The sequence below is a fragment of the Rattus norvegicus genome, chromosome 11 (assembly GCF_021556685.1).
Source record: "Rattus norvegicus strain SHRSP/BbbUtx chromosome 11, alternate assembly SHRSP_T2T, whole genome shotgun sequence".
In the NCBI taxonomy this organism is placed as follows: Eukaryota; Metazoa; Chordata; class Mammalia; order Rodentia; family Muridae; genus Rattus; species Rattus norvegicus.
Window position 1 is genome coordinate 71,249,927 of NC_141544.1, and position 18,077 is coordinate 71,268,003.

The 18,077-nt window shown below is 37.7% G+C and overlaps 1 protein-coding gene across 1 annotated transcript in view; it reads right to left on the reverse strand.

Moving 5' to 3' along the window:
* The window catches only part of Zbtb20 (zinc finger and BTB domain containing 20), a 739,052-nt gene that overhangs the window by 446,958 nt on the left and 274,017 nt on the right, over positions 1-18,077 (reverse strand). Inside the window, 1 exon segment of the mRNA NM_001105880.3 lies at positions 11,002-11,075. The gene's annotated coding sequence lies outside the window, so the exon portion shown is untranslated.

The following is an 18,077-nucleotide window of genomic DNA, read 5'->3' on the forward strand; positions in this document are numbered from 1 at the left end:
GGTCATACACAAACATAACATTGTGTGGCATGTATCTCATAACACATATATAAAATTCAAGGAGATATTATTTAGGTTTATGGAAGTAGAAATCCCCCCGAAACCAGAATATAGTTGCTAGAGTTCGGAACAGACCAAAATGTATGAAGTTACTCTTATAAGATGAATAAAATATGGAGACCTATTGCACAGACTGGTAACTATTATGAATAACACTGGATGCTATATAGTAAATTTGCTTAATGACTTATCTGTTCTTAACATATACACATCACAAGGGAGTTACTATATGGTGTGATAGATGTGTAAAGTTGATTGATTTTGGTACATTTAACAATATATTTATATACAAAAATATTACAATGTATATCTTTAGATACATGGTGGGTTTTTTTTGTCAATTAAATTTCAACAGACAAAAAAAAAAAAAAAACCTGAGAACTTTCCCCAAACACCAAGTTTTTAAAAAGAAAGAAAGAAAAGAAACTGAAAAAAAGAAGTGTATAATCGCACAGCCTAAACAGCTCTCCTGCCCTGCACTCTTCCTGTCACCCCTGTAGGCAATCTCTCCTGTGCTCTCCCCAAACCTTGTAGACGACTGCACTACTGAGACCATGGTTTGTAACAAACCAAAAGAAAAAAATCCACTAGTTTTCATACAAAAATATGTATGTGAAAATTTGTAGTGGTTCTATTCATAACTGCTCCAAATGGAGAACTGCGACTGCTGTTCTCGAATGCTTGGATAAATATTTTGAGGTCTATCCTAACAGGGAAATGCTGCTCAGCAATCGGAAGGACGGGAACTGCTGACGTGTTTGACAATATGCTGAGTAAGTAAGCCTTTTCATGCTGGACTACACGTGCATAACAATTCTCATAATGGCAAACCCACAGTGATAAGAAAAGACCTGTAGGTCTCGGGGTCAGTGGGGGAGCAGATATGGAGATGAGCTTGAAGCTCTTTGGGGTAAAACAACCTGTGTACCCTGATAGCCATGGTGCTTACTTTGTGAATAAACACACAGAATTTCAAAGATTATATTAAATTAGGTGATTACTAAACGATTTCTAGAGTGAACATGCATATTAAACATCTTGAGGAAACAAAAGGATCGGTTGATACCGTATTGAAGAAATATGAGCTTCAACGTGATCATGGGTCTCCCCAGCAATCAGATCAGCTGTAAGACAGAAAACAGCTGGACAGAGGGCCTCCATGCATCTCTCACCAGCTGAAAAGAAGTCTGCCTCTTTAAACTCTAGTCTCTCAACATTTGTTACAGCCACTACTGCTTGTGAACCACGGATCATACCAAGGTTGTAGTTCCTAAATACACCAGTCTCAGGAACAAAGTAAAGACTGCTCCTCAAGCTAATGAATTACTATAAACCTTAACTCTTTTATTGCTTCTCCAGAGTATACAGCCTAGTTGTACTTCTACACTATGCAGTCAGACTTCACTTTCATTAAAATTTCTCAAAAAACTCAAATGTATTTCCCGTATGGTTAAAAAAAGGTAACATAACCTAAAACTTGCTAACTTAACTGTGTTTAGTTCAGTGCAGTGCCATTAAGTTTATTCCCATTGTTATGTAACCACCACAAATATTCATGTACAGGTTTTTAAACTTTCCCGAAAGAAATCTGTGACCATATGGAAATATCCTTTCTCCATTCCCAGTTGTCAGAAAACCCATTCTACCTCTCCTTGCTATTAAATGTGGGCATGTTGCTTGCCATGTGCATGGACTCATCTATACCTGCCCTTGCCTGGCTGGCTCACATACTGCACGTTTACTTAGTATGTTGTTTCTACTTTTCAGCCATGGTATAGCATACAGGAGAATTTCATTTCTGTTTAAAACTGAATGATATCACACTCTGCTTATCCATTTGTCCACACATGGAACCTTGGGTTGCTTCTAACTTTTGACTATCAAGTGCATTAACTAAATTTAAGGCACACTTTAGGAAGACTTTTCAATTACAATAGCTTAAGAGGATGACTTACTTTTTTATTGGCTAATTTTATTTACATTTCAAATGTTATTCCCTTTCCCAGTTTCCTGTCCATAAGCTCCCTATCACATCCCCCACTCCTTCTTCTATAAAGGTGTTCACCCTCCCCAACAACCTCCTTCCTGCCCCTCCCTCTGATGACATTCCCCTACACTGGGGGTTCCAGACCTTGGCAGGACCAAGGGCTTCTCCTTCCATTGATGCTCAACAAGGCCAGAGGATGACTTCTTATGTTCGGTCAATCACATTTCCCAACTAATTATTTCAGTAATAGTAACTTCTATGTTGATTACATGTTCTAGCTGGTCATTAGCTAAGTGTGTTGGTGTGCACATCACATGAGTATTGATGTAAGGATACATAAAAATCTACTATTTATAGTGCAAATGAAACATACTAGTCTCTGGGGCAATAACAAGTCAGTACTCTGAGAGATCTTTTTCTTTTATGTAGATATATATATTAAATTTGAATTAACTGAATTTTAAATCAGAATTTACTTCCTCCAAAGGCCTATCATACAGCTAGACTCTATCGCACCTGGTCAATTCAAATAGAATATCTGGGTGTGGTGAACAGATTTACTTTGTCCATGTGGTAGTTGTAGGCATCTATCAGTTTTACTTCTACTTAAGGTTCAAAAATATTTCAGAATGGTCCTGGGGTCTTTGCCCTTTATCCCTCTGTTTCTGGCATCTAGAGTGTTGCATCATTTGTTATCAATTCTATAAGCCTTTTGATATAATACAGACCTAAACACTGTTGGAAAACACTAACACCTCAGATCATAAAGAAATGAAAGCTGTGAAGATAATTGCTGTAACTACTTTGTGTATGTGTTGAACTGCACGTTCTCACTTTAGAGAATTTAGACTCTTTCTTATTAACATATCTTCAGAAATATGAACTTATCCAAACACCCTTTTTGGTCTTACCAAGATAGTATATACAGAAAGGAAGCAATAAAAACATGATGTATACTCTTGCCTGAATAAGTCTTCTCAACTGAAAGAACACTGCAGACAATGGTAGCTTTAGGTAAGCTAGCAAGTTCAGACACTTCCCCTAGCGTTTTAGGTGACACAATTGTCATAGCCTAGACTTTCCCTCAACTGGCAATGGGTTACTTCTGAGCCACTGTCATCTCTACTGAAAGGGATGACAACTAGCTGTCTAGAACCAAGAGGATCTACTTACAGGAGGATGCCTGTAGGACCACAGGGTATCCATATCTGCACACCCAAAGTCCTCTACCTGTCCCTGCACTCTGTCATTTTCTTATCTGGAAAAAGGGATGCCTTCCTCTCTAATCCTTCTCCTGTCCTTCTGTTTCCTTCTTCCAGCTCCCTTTCTCCTCTTTCTCCCCCTTAAAAAACCAAACATAATTTGCCATATCATGGAAATTAAGCCTATGTTTTCATCACCAGTTCTGGTCATTATGCTCTAATGTAAGATATCTATATATATATAGATATAGATATAGATATAGATATAGATATAGATATATAGATATATCATATCTATATATATGATAGATATATATCATATCTCACCTGCTTATACAAGTAGGTTATTATTGAAAGGAAGTAGAATGATATCTGTGACCCATCCTCATTCCGCAGAACTCTACATAATTAAATATGTCATTTGACCACTTCCCAAGATGATGGAAAGTAACCTCTCCAGACCAGGAAAATTCTCTTAAGACAACACTGTTCGGCAAGACTAAGTCAAATCTCCACACACTCCACTTTTCAACACAATTGAAATTGCTGCCTTTCAAGTAGTAACTGCCATGCTGATGTAGACAGTCTTATATTGTTGCTGTCCTGTATAGTTTGCTAGTATCAGTTGTTACTCATAACTTAGATGAGTCTAAGTTAACTTACTAAGCTGCCAGCCAGGGTTTACTTAAGCCCTGGACTTTCAAGATGCTGCTCTTACCAGTCCTAATTTACAAGAATTAAAACAAACAAAAATCCACAAAACTGATAGCACAATAATGTTATGCAAGTATGGATTACTGATCAGAAAATCAAATGCTACAATTTGGAAAAAGCATAGATATACTTAAGCAAATTTTTAATGATCAAATTAGTACATTTGCCACAAAGTAAAAGGCCTTGTAAAACATCAAGATCTTGTGATGCTAGATAACTGAAAGCAGTTAATTTATTTTCTTGAATGCCTTTGGAACAATGGTAAAAAAGGGTTTATAGCTCTAAGAATCTGCATGAGCAAAAGACCAGCTTCATTCTGCCTTCTGGTCTTATGACAATACATGTATCTAATATCTTAAAACTCTGCTGTGTCGGAGGGTCGGAAAGTTCATTCCTAATTGCTTCTCTTCAGAACTGAACAGGAGAGATAACCTGCCTTCCACTTACCAAAGTTTCCTTCCCTCTTTGAGAACAAAACTGGGCCAGAACCACATATTTACCAAAATATACAGTTGTAAAATTCTTTTGCATCATGAGGAACTTCACAATTTGGAATAAGTTTTGTTTTTTAATTTGAAATTGCTATACTTTCTGTTCTAGGGATACTAGTAATACCCTGAAAGAAAAGCTGAGATAAAAGACAGAGATTCCCTTCCTTCTGCAAAGCAGGAAGGGTGATTTTACAGGAGGCGCTGATGGGGAAGGGAAAGAATCTCTGGGTGTTTTCATGGACAATGAAAGGACAACTCCAGAGGTAAGGAAAGGGACAGCTCGGGGCCACGGAGCACCATAGATGGGATGTACATCTGATCTTTACATCCATTCTGATCGGGCGTCATTGCCCAATGACAATGGTTTTAGGAGAGATGCTGAAATCAAGAAATTCAAACAGGATCCTTGAAAACAAGTTCTTACAAGCAATGCTGTACAGTGATATATGGAATGAAATTCAGGATCATGGTTTCAGTGAGACACGGTGTCCTTTGTGTGTATGTGTTTCACTGTATGTGTCTGTTTGTGACTCTATGTGTGTGCTTGTGTGAGTATGTGTATATGTGTCCCTCAGGAAATCCTACTTTTAAAAATGCTTTTGCTTCCTTCCTTCCTCCCTCTAGCCTCCCGCTTTTCTCTTTTTTTCTGGCAGGGTCCAACTATGTATCCTCATCTGACTTCAAACTTACTGTCATATTGCCTCTAATTCCTAAGTTCTCAAATTCACCTCTCATGAAATACTAGAAAACAAGATTAAGTTTTAATTATCTTTCCGTGTTTATTTTTTTAAATTTTATAACATTTAACCTTACTCCCCACACACATATGCTATAAAGTTCATCCTGAGAAAGAAAACCTAATAAACCAAATTTTATTTTTAGAACATTTGAATTATTCCTTCATATTGGTTTAATCAGTTTACTTCTCATTGACTTCTAAAAGGTGTGTTTACATGGGGTACAGGTTAGAGGCATCATCTTTTATGATATGAATGGGGTGTTGAGTACAGACCACATAAAGCTCAAGAAGAAGGAAGACCAAAATGTAAATGCTTCAGTCCTTAGAAGGGGAAACAAAATGCTCACAGGAAGAAATATGGAGACAAAGTGCGGAGCAGAGACTGAAGGAAAGGCCATCCAGAGACTGCCCTACCTGGGGATCTACTCCATATATAGTCACCAAACCCAGACAATATTGCTGATGCCAAGAAGTGCATGGTGACAGGAGCCTGACACAGCTGTCTCTTGAGAAGTTTTGCCACAGCCTGACAAATATAGATGTGGATGCTCACAGTCAACCATTGGCCTGAGAAAGGGGCACCCAATGGAGGAGTTAGAGAAAGAACTGAAGGAGCTGAAGGGCTTTGCAACCCCATAGGAAGAACAACAATATCAACCAAACAGACCCCGCCAGAGACCACCAACCAATGAGTACACATGGAGGGACCTGTGGCTCTAGTCGCATATGTAGCAGAGGATGACTTTGTCTGGCATCAATGGGAGAAGAGGCCCTTGGTCCTGTGGAGGCTAATGCCCCAGTGTAGGGAAATTCCAGAGCGATGAGGTGGGAGGGAATGGGTGGGTGGGTGGAGGAACACCCTCACAGGAAGAGGGTGATGCGATAGGAGGTTGTCAGAGAGGAAACCAGGAAAGGGTATAACATTTGAAATATAAATAAAGAAAAGAAAAAAAATGTAGAGGTATAGCAAAAAGCCATTATGTTGCTTTGCAAACATAACATGATTCAGTTTTAAAGGCAATCTCTCAGCATTCCTTTTCTTAGGAAGTATAGGACAGAATGTGCTACAACTGTTATGAATACAGCAGGTATGCTGTCATTACATGTAGAAAACTAAACAGCATACCGAAGAGCCCTAGACATGAGTGGATTAACGAGCAAGTCAGGCAGGGTAGTGTACACTGGTAATCCTAGGAATTGGAACATTGAGGCAGGAGAATCAGGAGTTCAAGGTCAGCCTTGTCCACACACAGAATTGGAGGGCATCCTGTGACTACACTAGATCCTATCTCAAAAGCAGAAAGACAAACAAAGAAGTGGTCTCTATGTGTGACCATTGACTCAAGCTTTTACATGGATTTCTAAAGCTAATTTATCTGGGCATGATACTGTAATGTGACAAAATTCAATGTGACAGCTTTATACAGAAAGGATATACTTTGTAAATGCAACTTTACTTTCCTAGCATTTTTTTTCAATTTTTAAAGTCCCTTTTGACCATTATAAAAAATAACAAGTTGTGTGATCACATGAGCCGAGATGATACTAAAATGCAACAGGTAAAAATACCAAGTAACAGAGACCTACAAAGTTTGGATTTGTTCAGCCTGGAAGTGATACAAACTCACAGTTAGTAATTAACTATCTGGGGCTGGGTTTCTTCACTAGAGCATGGAAATGCTTCATTTTCTGATGAGTATTTGCAATGATGTGGTAGCAAGGACAACTTTTAAAAGGTATCCGGTACATTAAGTAAAGAGACTGAGAGCCACCTATGTTGGTCATATTTCTATTCATGGAGGATCCTGCAAGAAGTTGAAGGGGTTATGGTGGGGACTGTGATCATCTATTTGTGGTTTACATATGGTAACATAGCTAAGAATTAGGGCTCACATTTCCAGATTTTCCACTTGGCTATTGAGTATTTAATGAGATGGCTGTATAGTTAATTTTTTAACTGTGTAACTTGGATATGAATCCTAGGCCTGAATTTTGCTCATTTCCAAAATAAGAAGATGAGAAAAAAAATCTTAAGGTTCTTTGCTGCTGTAGTGTTTTCCCATTGGTGATGTCTTCTGACTGAATTATGACAGATAATTTTCATTTCTTTATATCATAACCTACTTTTGTATGGTTTAATATTAATATTTTCTCTATTTATTTCTTAATTGAAAAGGCTAATTTACAATATTATAAAAAAAAAAAACCCAGTCCCTCTGTTCGGGTTTAGTGACTTCCTAGGATACTAACATAACATGTTTTAAGACCATCTGATTTGTTCTTCAATTTAGAAATTTAGTATTGCTGTAGAAAGTAACAATTTTCAGGGCTTTCACTGCTTTTAGACCTCTGGTAATTGCATAAAATAAAATATACCACACTTGAATGTAAAGTTAAGGTTTAACAGGAAAAAATAGAGCCCAGGAGTAAAAGATATTGTTGACATATATTCTTTACTTATGTAAAGAACACTGTAAATTATTTAAAAAGTGGATTAACAAGCAACAGGGCTTTAATAATTATTAACTACAAAGGAAATGAGCTGGGCCTTATCTCGGAAGGCTGTCAGCATTCTCTGTTTATACATATGGGAAATGTGTCCAACCTTATGCATACATTTCAGGAGGTCCAGGCTGTCCTCAAACGCAGAAATAATGCTTCAGTGATGACTACAATTAGATTTACCTCACCAACCATCCTCTTGCATAAACAGTTCTCTTCATGGAGGGAATGTGTAATTTTGTAATTGTCTGTGTACTGAGTTGGTTTTTTATACCCTAAGAGGGTTGTAAATTCCGCTCAGATTCCTAGCCCATTTCTATATTCTTAACATCAAGTAGGGCTGAAAAATGAATTAATGATTCTGTTTTTGGAGATTTACCACATAGATTTCAAACCCCTTAATTACATGCCACAGGTGTTAATGAACATGTTTTGTTCACAGAAAGGACACAGTAAGTGTTAAGCTGTGGACAAGAGAGAGGTGTGAGGAGTTTTTGGATAACATATCAGGAGTTCTACTCTGACACTCTCAGGACATGATTTCTCCTCTGTATGCTACAGCTTCCGTGGATTTCTGCAAAAGCACAAGTGGTTCATTTGGTTGGGGGACAGCACAGAGGCATAGTTATTAACTTCTGCACAAAGTGATTTAGTCTTCTTTAAGGTAGCAGGTGAGGGCGTGAGTGTGGTAAAACAACCGAGAAACAAATTATGATAGGTCTAGGATTGGACTCTGGGTAAAAGTTGGACACTTCCCTCTTTGCATTGTGAAATTACAGGATTAATAAAGGGCATATGAAATAAATTAGCATAGTAACTAATTCACTTTAAATTACTTAATTTAATGTTAGTCCCCACATCCCAAAACTGTTCCCTATAGAAATGAACCCTGACTTCAGCAACATTTTAACACCATTCACACTGCTGGTAAGTCTAAATTCCATGTTCAGATCCATGGCTTTATCCTCAAGACTAGAAGCTGAATGACTATAGAAGTTTCTAGTGAACCATCTTTGTCAATCACCATAATGAATATTAAGTGAACCAATAAATTTGTCCATAAAGGCCATGGGGCACAACCAAGAGTATAGTATCAAAATATGCGGAGATAATGAAGTTTTGATAATATTTTCAGATTTCTGCTTTATTCATTAATTTTAGACTACTTGGTATACAGTAAGTCTCAAAGATTATAAAAATGAGATTTGTCCCTTAGAAAGCATTGCTTATACTGCCTTTAGACAAAACCAGTGAGCCTCCACATCCAGGGGTTGGTCTTCTGTCCTGGCTACATGCTTAAGCAGGATCTGCCTTGAGAGCCAATATGGTTTGCAAAGCCTGAATGCACTCCCCAAGTCCCATCTACTGATTTCAAACTGAGATGACTTCATTTTTCTTAACATTTTTTGCTGCTCTTATGTTTTATGATAATCTGAGTTCTAAAGAATATTGTGACCTTATGGTGCTGAGAACTGGTTCTGATGTCTGATTCAATTTCCCAAGACTCTGTCTTCCACTGTGTTCTTGCTTCTCTTCTTTAAACGCAGTCTACCATAGAGCCAACAGGAGAGGTGGACATGGCCACTTACTCTCCGTCTGGGTGGCTTTACCTTTGAAGTCAATTCTAGTACATGAAAAATAATGCAGAACTTACATAGAAAACGCCTGAAGATGTATCACACATGGACAGAATGGATATTTATGAATGGGTGCTTGTCTTTTGGGTCAGGAAAACAAGGATAAATTAGCAAGGTAAGAAAAGAACGAGAGGCTGGCACCCTGTCTGCTAGGAACAGGAGTATGTCCTATAGCAAATTATTGTCATCATTGTCCTCCCAAGTGCCCAAATCTCTTTACCACATACTTTTTTACAGTAAGTAATCTCAGATTTCTGCTTTTAAAAATGTTTATAATCATACTGAGAACATAGCTTTGTGCGTGTGTGCGTGTGGGTGTGTGCGTGTGCATTCGTGTGCGTGTGCGTGTGCGTGTGTGTGTGTGTGTGTGTTTATCCATTACAGTGATAAATGTTGGGATTAAAAAGTGAATGAGCCCTTGCTTTGGAAACCTTACTGTCCAAAGTCTTGAACTTTTGTAATTACAATAAAATTAGCAACCATTACTTATTTATTCAGTCTTGATTGGCAACAAAACCAAGTTGCCAAGGTGTCCTAGGATCCATTTCTCTCAAAAACAAAAGAAAACCAACAAAAAGAACTTAGGAGGACTCAGACAAAAGATACAGATATGTAAACCCCTAGGTCTGACTGCAGAAGGAAGCAAAGTGAAAACCAAGGAAATGGTCTGTCCTGTGTGAGGACCTGCACGACAGAAACTGGAGGCAGAAAGGATATCACATTCGGCTCTCTCACAGAAGACATGGGCTTTAACTCTGACAGAAAACCTCAGACTGCCAAACTTAGGAGGCATCAGAAACCTGATTTTATTACTAAAATGTTTATTTTGATCCAAAATATGAAAAACCTCATTCCTTATAGTGTTTCTCAACCTGAATGCAGCACTAAATGATTTTCTGTCTCTCTCCCACCAACTATAAGCTTCTGTTTCCTACCCTGGGCATCTGAATCTTTTATTTGCTCCAGTTCTATTCACTGCCTGTTATTCAGACATTGAAATCCCAAATGTTAATTGTTCTTCCAAGTACATTGACAAAACAGCAGCTAAATAAGGGTAGAGCAGACTGTGGTAGACTCTGACATGCATTTATGGAACAATGGGGCTCTGAGAGACAGCCTTGTAGCTCACGGGAAGACATAAGATGTGCTATTTTGACTGTTTCGTAGCAGAATGGGGAACACACGCACACAAGGGAATTATGCATTTTTACTTAGGTTTGCCCCAAATCTTCAGGCTATAGAATCTTGTGATGTCATCAGGAAGTTACCATTTCCATTGACACAAAGGCTAACAATTTCTAGTGACATCACCAAAGAAAATGAAATTTACTTTGATTTGAAAGAATTCTTTTACCTCTTGAGAGTCGGGTGTAAGAATGCACAAATCTTTCCACCCAGGACTTATGTCACTGTGCTCAGGCACAGTGGGCGACACCCTCTCTAATGAAATTCAAACCTGCCAAAAGAAAGGTTTCATAATTTCGAGGGAATAAAAGACACCCTGAAACATTGAGCTCAATAACTCTGTTTTAAAAAAGGAAATCATTTAAGCTTATATTTCTTCGGGGACATTCAGATGTTCCCTCATGACTGGTTACTATGATAGCAGTGGTTTTGTCCCTTTGTGGGTTGGTCACAGAGGAAGAAGGTAAAGGAAGCTCCCACTTACAGGAACACAGTGCAGCCCAATCTTTTGTTTTTAAGGTGCAGTGATTTTGCTCTTGAAATGTAACTTCAGGCAGTCTGAAAAGAAACAGGTTAAAATCTCTTTCAGTTATAATTGGTATTTCAGATTTAATTAAAAATTAAACTTTCATAATGTTTCCCCATCCAAAGCAATGCATTACCAGTCAAGCGGAGCTTTTTTATCCCTGTTAAGGGGGAAAAAGAGAGAAAGAGAAAGCAAGCAAAAGAGAGAAAAAAAAACCTCTTCCCAGAGTTGTTTCTAAATGAAAATAAAAGGATTTACAGATGAAACAAGGATAATTCTGGAAGGAAAAAAAAAAAAACCTCCCTCCATGTTAAGGACTGCATAATGGTATAGCTAGAAACTTCCTACAGTTTAGTTATGATTTAAGTAATTTAGAGAAAAAAAACTTCGTAAAAAAGAATTTCACAACCCAAAGAGTATAGAAACCATTAAGGTCATAGGACAACATGGGGAAATCTATGGATCTGAATACATATGATAAGGAAAATTCTGATGGTGAGAAACTAGAAAAATGCTAATCTGTGGCTTCAAAGGATTTACCTGTGAGGGGCAAGACTGCAAATTAGAGGTAAACAAATGTAGTTAGCATCCCAAAGTACAAAATGGCTGCTGCATTCCATTAGGCTGCCTGTGCCCCACTTCCCATCCTGTACTTTGTACACCATCCTGTCTCCAGTGCAACACAGGACGATCATAAGGAGCTGATGGAGACATCCTGCTTTAACAGTCTGCTTTAAAAAACAAAGAAATAACTAATCTTCAAATTAAGTGTCCAGACATTCAGATCTCCAATTGTATCCCGCAACTTAAAACACCTGTTTTTCCTTCAATCTCTTCTTCAAACACCAACCTCTACAAGTACTTGTAATAAAAGAATCACATATAAACCACATCAAGTCATTCCTATTTTTAACTTCAAATAACTAACACATTAGTGTTTAGAAAAGATGTTTTTAAATGTAAAGTGGAGCTATTATAACTATCTTTCTTATTTTATTGTACAACACTATTTTTAATATTTATTTGTTGCTCTGATTGTTGCAGATTTATGTCTGACCCTCACATAATGCAAAGTAATATTTTAATATTTCCACATGTGAGATCATAATCATAAATCACCCCTGAAATAGTACCTATTATTAGAAAATGCATCTGGTTCTCACTTGCAAATCCGTTTTCCTTTGAAATATATGGAAGAATAATTTGAGCAATGTGTCTATTTGATGTACATACATTTTAAATGCAAACCTGCTCATAATTCATACTAAATCCACCCATGAATGGGATTAGATTTTAGGAAAAAAAAATTACTGACTGACTTACTAAACTTTCCCTCTGCTTCCCAAATGCCTGAATTAGACTAAAAATGCACCGGTGTAAAGACAGAAATCATGGAGGCGTCACCAGGGACAACTGAATGAGAGGAGGGGAGAGCACATATATCCTTATAAGGCAACTAAACATTCATGAAAGACACTGACAAAAATAACTGTGCTTGAAGATTATATGGAATAACAATAACCCTTGATAAATGATTCAGAAACACAGAAAATGTCCATTTCTAGATAAATCTGAATCGACAACTGGTGTTGTGCTTACCAACAAATTGTGGGCAGTGCAAATGAATCCCTGGCTTGGATAAGAAGAGGTGAGAGAAGTCAGGTTGAACACACACATATAAACTGACAACTAGGAGTTCAGTTCAGTCAGATTTCTCTTTCCTCAGCCCAGCAGATGAGGAGTAAAGGGAACTACTGAAAATCATAAGGACCGTTGGGGATCGTCAGCATGAAGTCATTCCCCCTCCCTGTCCTCTTGCCCTGCTTTCTCCTCCATTTCTGCCTGCTTCTCCCTCTGTCTCTTTCTCTCTCCCTCTCTCTGGTGAGGGTAATGAAGCTCAAAAATAACATCTTGTATCCTGTTGAGGGAAACTTGGTCACAACTATCCTTCCAGATGACAAACTCATTCTTAAATGTCTTGTTTCTCCATCCAAGGAAAGCGGGGCAATGAGCAGACACCGCCTCACTCACACTCCCAACACCACGTTAACTCCTGGGCTGCATTCTTCCTGAGGAGGACTGAAGTTTATTTACACTATGCCTAACCTCAAATAGGACCACAAATAAGCCTAGTAACAAGACCGACCATTCTGTGGCACTCAGGCAAACGGCTGGGCAAAACAGATGGATCTTGCTTTGCGCCAGGACTCAAAAAATACAGTCGCCAACTCACTGTTGGCGACTACGTATCTTGGCCCAAAGATCAACCTGGAAGTGGGACCAGTTGTCTTTGATATGAATACTGCTCCTTTTCATTGCCACACGCACAAACCATTGGCTCTGTCAGTTAGCAGTAGGGCGCAATATTAGGTAGAAGTTGCTGGAAGGCAGATCATTAAGGAAAGTGCAAAACTCCGAGGGCACGCTGAGCTTGAGGAGAAGAGATTAGAACAGGGTATTCTTGAAGCCCTCCTCTCTGCTTTTCAACTTCCAGCTTTTATGTTCACAATTGTACATGGAATCAACCTTAAAGATTGATCTACAAAGCATGTGTTGTGAATCAGAATTCCTCCTGACATATCAGTTTCTAAACTCCTTTTAAATATTAATCTTAGGCAATAGTGAAATAAACATCATTGGCAAATGTTCTAGGAAGAGTAAAACTATGAGGAGTTAGAGATTACAGTCAATATCCATGATACAGTGAGGTCAGTGTAAATTAGGAAGCCCTAGAGAAGAATTCTCTCTGCACACATCCTCCAGCAGTCAGCCCAGTACTGTGAACTAGATGAACTAGAGAAGGATTCTGTCTGCACACATCCTTCAGCAGTCAGCCCAGTACTGTGAACTAGATGCTCTACAGAGTCTAGAAGCAGCAAACGAGCTATGTGACCCACTGTCCAAGTCACAAGGCCACAAAAAAAGCCCTTAGTTAAACAGCAGAACCACAGAGCGGTGAAACCTCATAGGTCCCAGCACTGAATAGGAACAAAGGTGCGTTCTAACCACAGTCGTCCTCATTTTCAAATCCTCACATAGATAGGGCTTGAGATAGCCACTTATGACTACGCCACAGAGCTTGAGGGGAAGAACAAGAAGCACCCCAGTTAGGAGGTTTGCTAACTCAAGCACTTCTCCTCATGTTCTCCCAAGCATCCTGCCCTGATGTTATCTCGCTCGGGCTATTTTTGCACATTCAGTAGATCTTTCTTGCCTTATTAACTTTGACACTGTACATACTTGACTCTTGAAATGCACAAGATGTGAGTGACTGTGGTCAGCATAGAATGTTAATAGATAAATTTGCTTTTCAGTTGAATTTTCCTTTTGAAAAACTTATTATGGAAAATTTCGAACACATGGAGAGTAAAGTGCACAGTGAGGGACTTGCATGCATGTACTGCCCGCACACACATTTTCCACCTCGTCTCTTTGCCAGTTTTTCTTCCGCCAGATCATTTACAAGGCAATTCCAGATAACACGTCACTCTCCCATGGAGACTTTACTAGGCATTCCTAAAGGATAATTTTTTATAAGAATAATTGACTTTTCACAACCAAAGTAAAAGTAACTCTTTAATATTAGTAAATGTTCTGTTGATGTTAAATAGTAGATATCAAACAATACAAATTTTTCCAGTATTATCATTCTTATATTCCCAGAATCCCATTCAGAAGGTCAAACTACATGGCTGAGTGATGTGTCCTTAGTTTTTCTGGTCTGTGTCTTTTTTTGTTTGTTTTTTGTTATTTTTAAAGTTTTGAACAAGATTAAATACTTTGTGTTTTGCTACTGAACTAATACTAATAGTTTTCATGAATAAACTGAAATTATGACTTTCAGAAATACAAAAGATTTATTATTATAATATTGGGCAATACATGCTGTCAACACGGCATGGAACTGTGGATGATAACCTTAGTTACTGGATCAGTCATTTTCTAGTTTTAATAAGCACTTTTATCTTAGCACTATATAATAGCATAACATATAGAACATATGTCTGACTTTCATTTCCTGGTGCTATGACAGAAAACACTGACACAGTCAACTGAGAAAGAAAGGGTTTATTTAGCTTACAATTCCAAGTTACAGTCCATGATCGCAGGGAAGCTGAAGGAGCAGAAACCTGAAGTAGACTGTCATCGTTCATCCACAGGCAGGAACAACCAAACAATTTGTGCACACTAACACTACAGTCACTCTGGATTGCATAACCCCAGGGCCCAGCCCAAGAATGGGCCAGTTCAAATTCACGGTAAGTCTGTCAGAGCCAGTGACCCAAACTCAGAAAATCCCTCACAGGAATGACCTCAGGATGATCTCAGGCCAACTTAATCTAGGGAATTTCTCATTGAGACTCCTTCACAAGGTGATTCTACATTGTATCAAAAAGACAATCAAACTGAATTAACTATTATTTATCCTTACTATCAGTAATTTTGAGTACATCCAGAGTTATTCTATGATGAACACAATTCAGTTTGAGAAACTGTCCCAATCCAAACTGCCTCCATGTATTTTAGCTGCTGAATGGAATTTGCACAGAGTGACACATTTTACGTCTGTTTGTCAGCTGATGCCCATCGAGGCACTTTCCATCTTTTGGCTATTATGAATAATACTGCCATGAACTTCGATAGTGTGCAAGTTTTTGTATGGATATATACTTTTATTTCTCTTTGGAATGCACTGAGAAGTGGAATTGTTGGGCAGTCAGATTTCACTTATTTTAATTGGTAAGAAATTTACAACATATTTGAAATGGAATATTCAATGTTACATTCACACCAGCTGTGTGGGATGTTCTTTTCCTCCACATCTTTAAGAATACTTGTATCTGCCTTTAGAAAGTTAGAACTATAACTACTATAGAAGTATGAAATGGTATCTTCTGGTTCACGTTTGCTTTTCCCTAGGTTTAATCATGTTAAGCATCTTATCCTATTTTTATTGCAATTTCTATTTCTTCTTCAGGAAAATATATATTCAAAATACTGACAGCTTAAAATGGACTTTTTATCATACTATGGAATATTTCCATATATATTATGAGATAATTTATGATTTATAAATAACAATTATAATAAAATGACTTGTAAATCGATTCAAAATTTTTTGTCTGTTTTCTAATCTGTATTGTATCATTTCACTTCTACCATGAAGTTGACAAGTTCCTAATTTTGTTGAAGTTCAAGTTATCAATATATTCTTTTTCTGTTTTCACATTTTTATTGAAAAATCATGTATGCATATAATGTGTTTTTATCAAACTCACTCTCCATTTTCTTACTTCCAATTTCTCCCCTATTCCCTCCAACTTCATGTTTCTCCCTGCCATGTGTGTCTGTGTCTGTGTGTGTGTGTGTGTGTGTGTGTGTGTGTGTGTGTGTGTGCGCGCGCGCGCGCGCACCCGCGCGTGCGTGCCTGTGCACACTCTCAAATGTGTGTCCGTTGTAAAACCCAAGAGTCTAATTAGTGCTTCTTTTGTACACAGGAGTGTAGACCTATCTACTGGAGACGGGTAGCTTTCCAGTGGCAGCATATTTGAAGAAAAGTTACTCAACCTTGTTCAGCAGCCATTAATTACCAAATAGATTCTCAGACAGAGATGGGACTTTTTGACTGGTATTTTGGCTGGCTTTATCTTATACAGGTCTTGTGCATGCAGTCATAACCTCTGTGATCTCATATATGCAATTGTCCTACAATGTTCAATAAATAATAGTTCATGGCACATGTCTACTATCTAGTGCTTACACTCATTCTGCTCTCTACTCTTCAATACTCCCAGAATCTAGGGAGGAAAAGGTGTGTTATTGATTGTAATACAATGAACAGCTGTTCTCTATATTAATCACCACCTCTTGCAAAAATAAATTTTCAATGAGGGCTGAAAGATACACTAATCCATGGGTATAAAGATGGGAACTTAGGGGACAATTTAATACAATGTTCACTTTGAAAAATAATAGTATTAGGTCTCCCTATATCTATGACCTAGGCAGTCAGAAAGTTTTGGCCTGGTTAACAATATCAGAAATGGATTCCATCTAGCAGATTAAGTATTGAATCCTCACCACATATGCCACTATTACACCAGTGGGTATACCTTGCCAGTGCAATCATTATTAGGCTGTTATTCATTTTAAAATCAAGGTTTTAGTGGCATATTTAGAGACTCTTTCTTACACAAAGTCATAAAGATTTTTTTCCCTAACATCATCAAGTTTCACAATTCTAGCTCTTGAATTTCAGTTCATGAGCTAAATTTTATGGATGGTATGAGGTAAATATTTACAATATATAAGTAGTCATATGGTCTTTACACCTTATGCAGCATTGCCAAAACACCTTGGTACCTCAGTAAAGGCCAACTAGCCAAAACTCAGGTTAAATTTTCTGGGTTCTCAATTACATTCCTCTCTACAAACCATTATTAGAGTCTCTTCCTCATTAGACTTTGAACAGTAAGTTTGAAGATAAGAGATTATAATCTAATTTTGTTTCCTTTTTAATAAGTAATTTAAGTTTAGCACATTTTCAATGTAAGAATTAACTTAATAGGTCCCCTCAAAAATGTTATTTTTGATGCTACTGCAAATGGAATTTTTGTAATTTCATTGTTGCTTGCATACAAAAAGAAAACTGATTTCCACAAAGAATGTACATATAATTTCCCAAACTCCTAATTAGTTCATAAATGTGTTTATGTAATATACATAAGTTAAGCCATATACTTAATTTTCTACATGCCACATTATATTATCTACAAATAAAATTCATTTTTATGTTCCACTTTTGCACTGATTTCTGTCCCTTAGTGCTTCTTTCCTTTTCCTTTTCAAATTTTGTCCTTAATTCCATGTTTATCATTCTGAACACAAGTCTATTATATCATCACATGCAAGAGGTCAGATATGACAGCCTTGCCTCTATTCCATTGTAGCAGTGAGATTTCATCCCTACATTCATATTCTAGATTTTTCCTAGACGTCTTCATGAGGTTCAGAAGTTCCCTCTGTTACTAGCT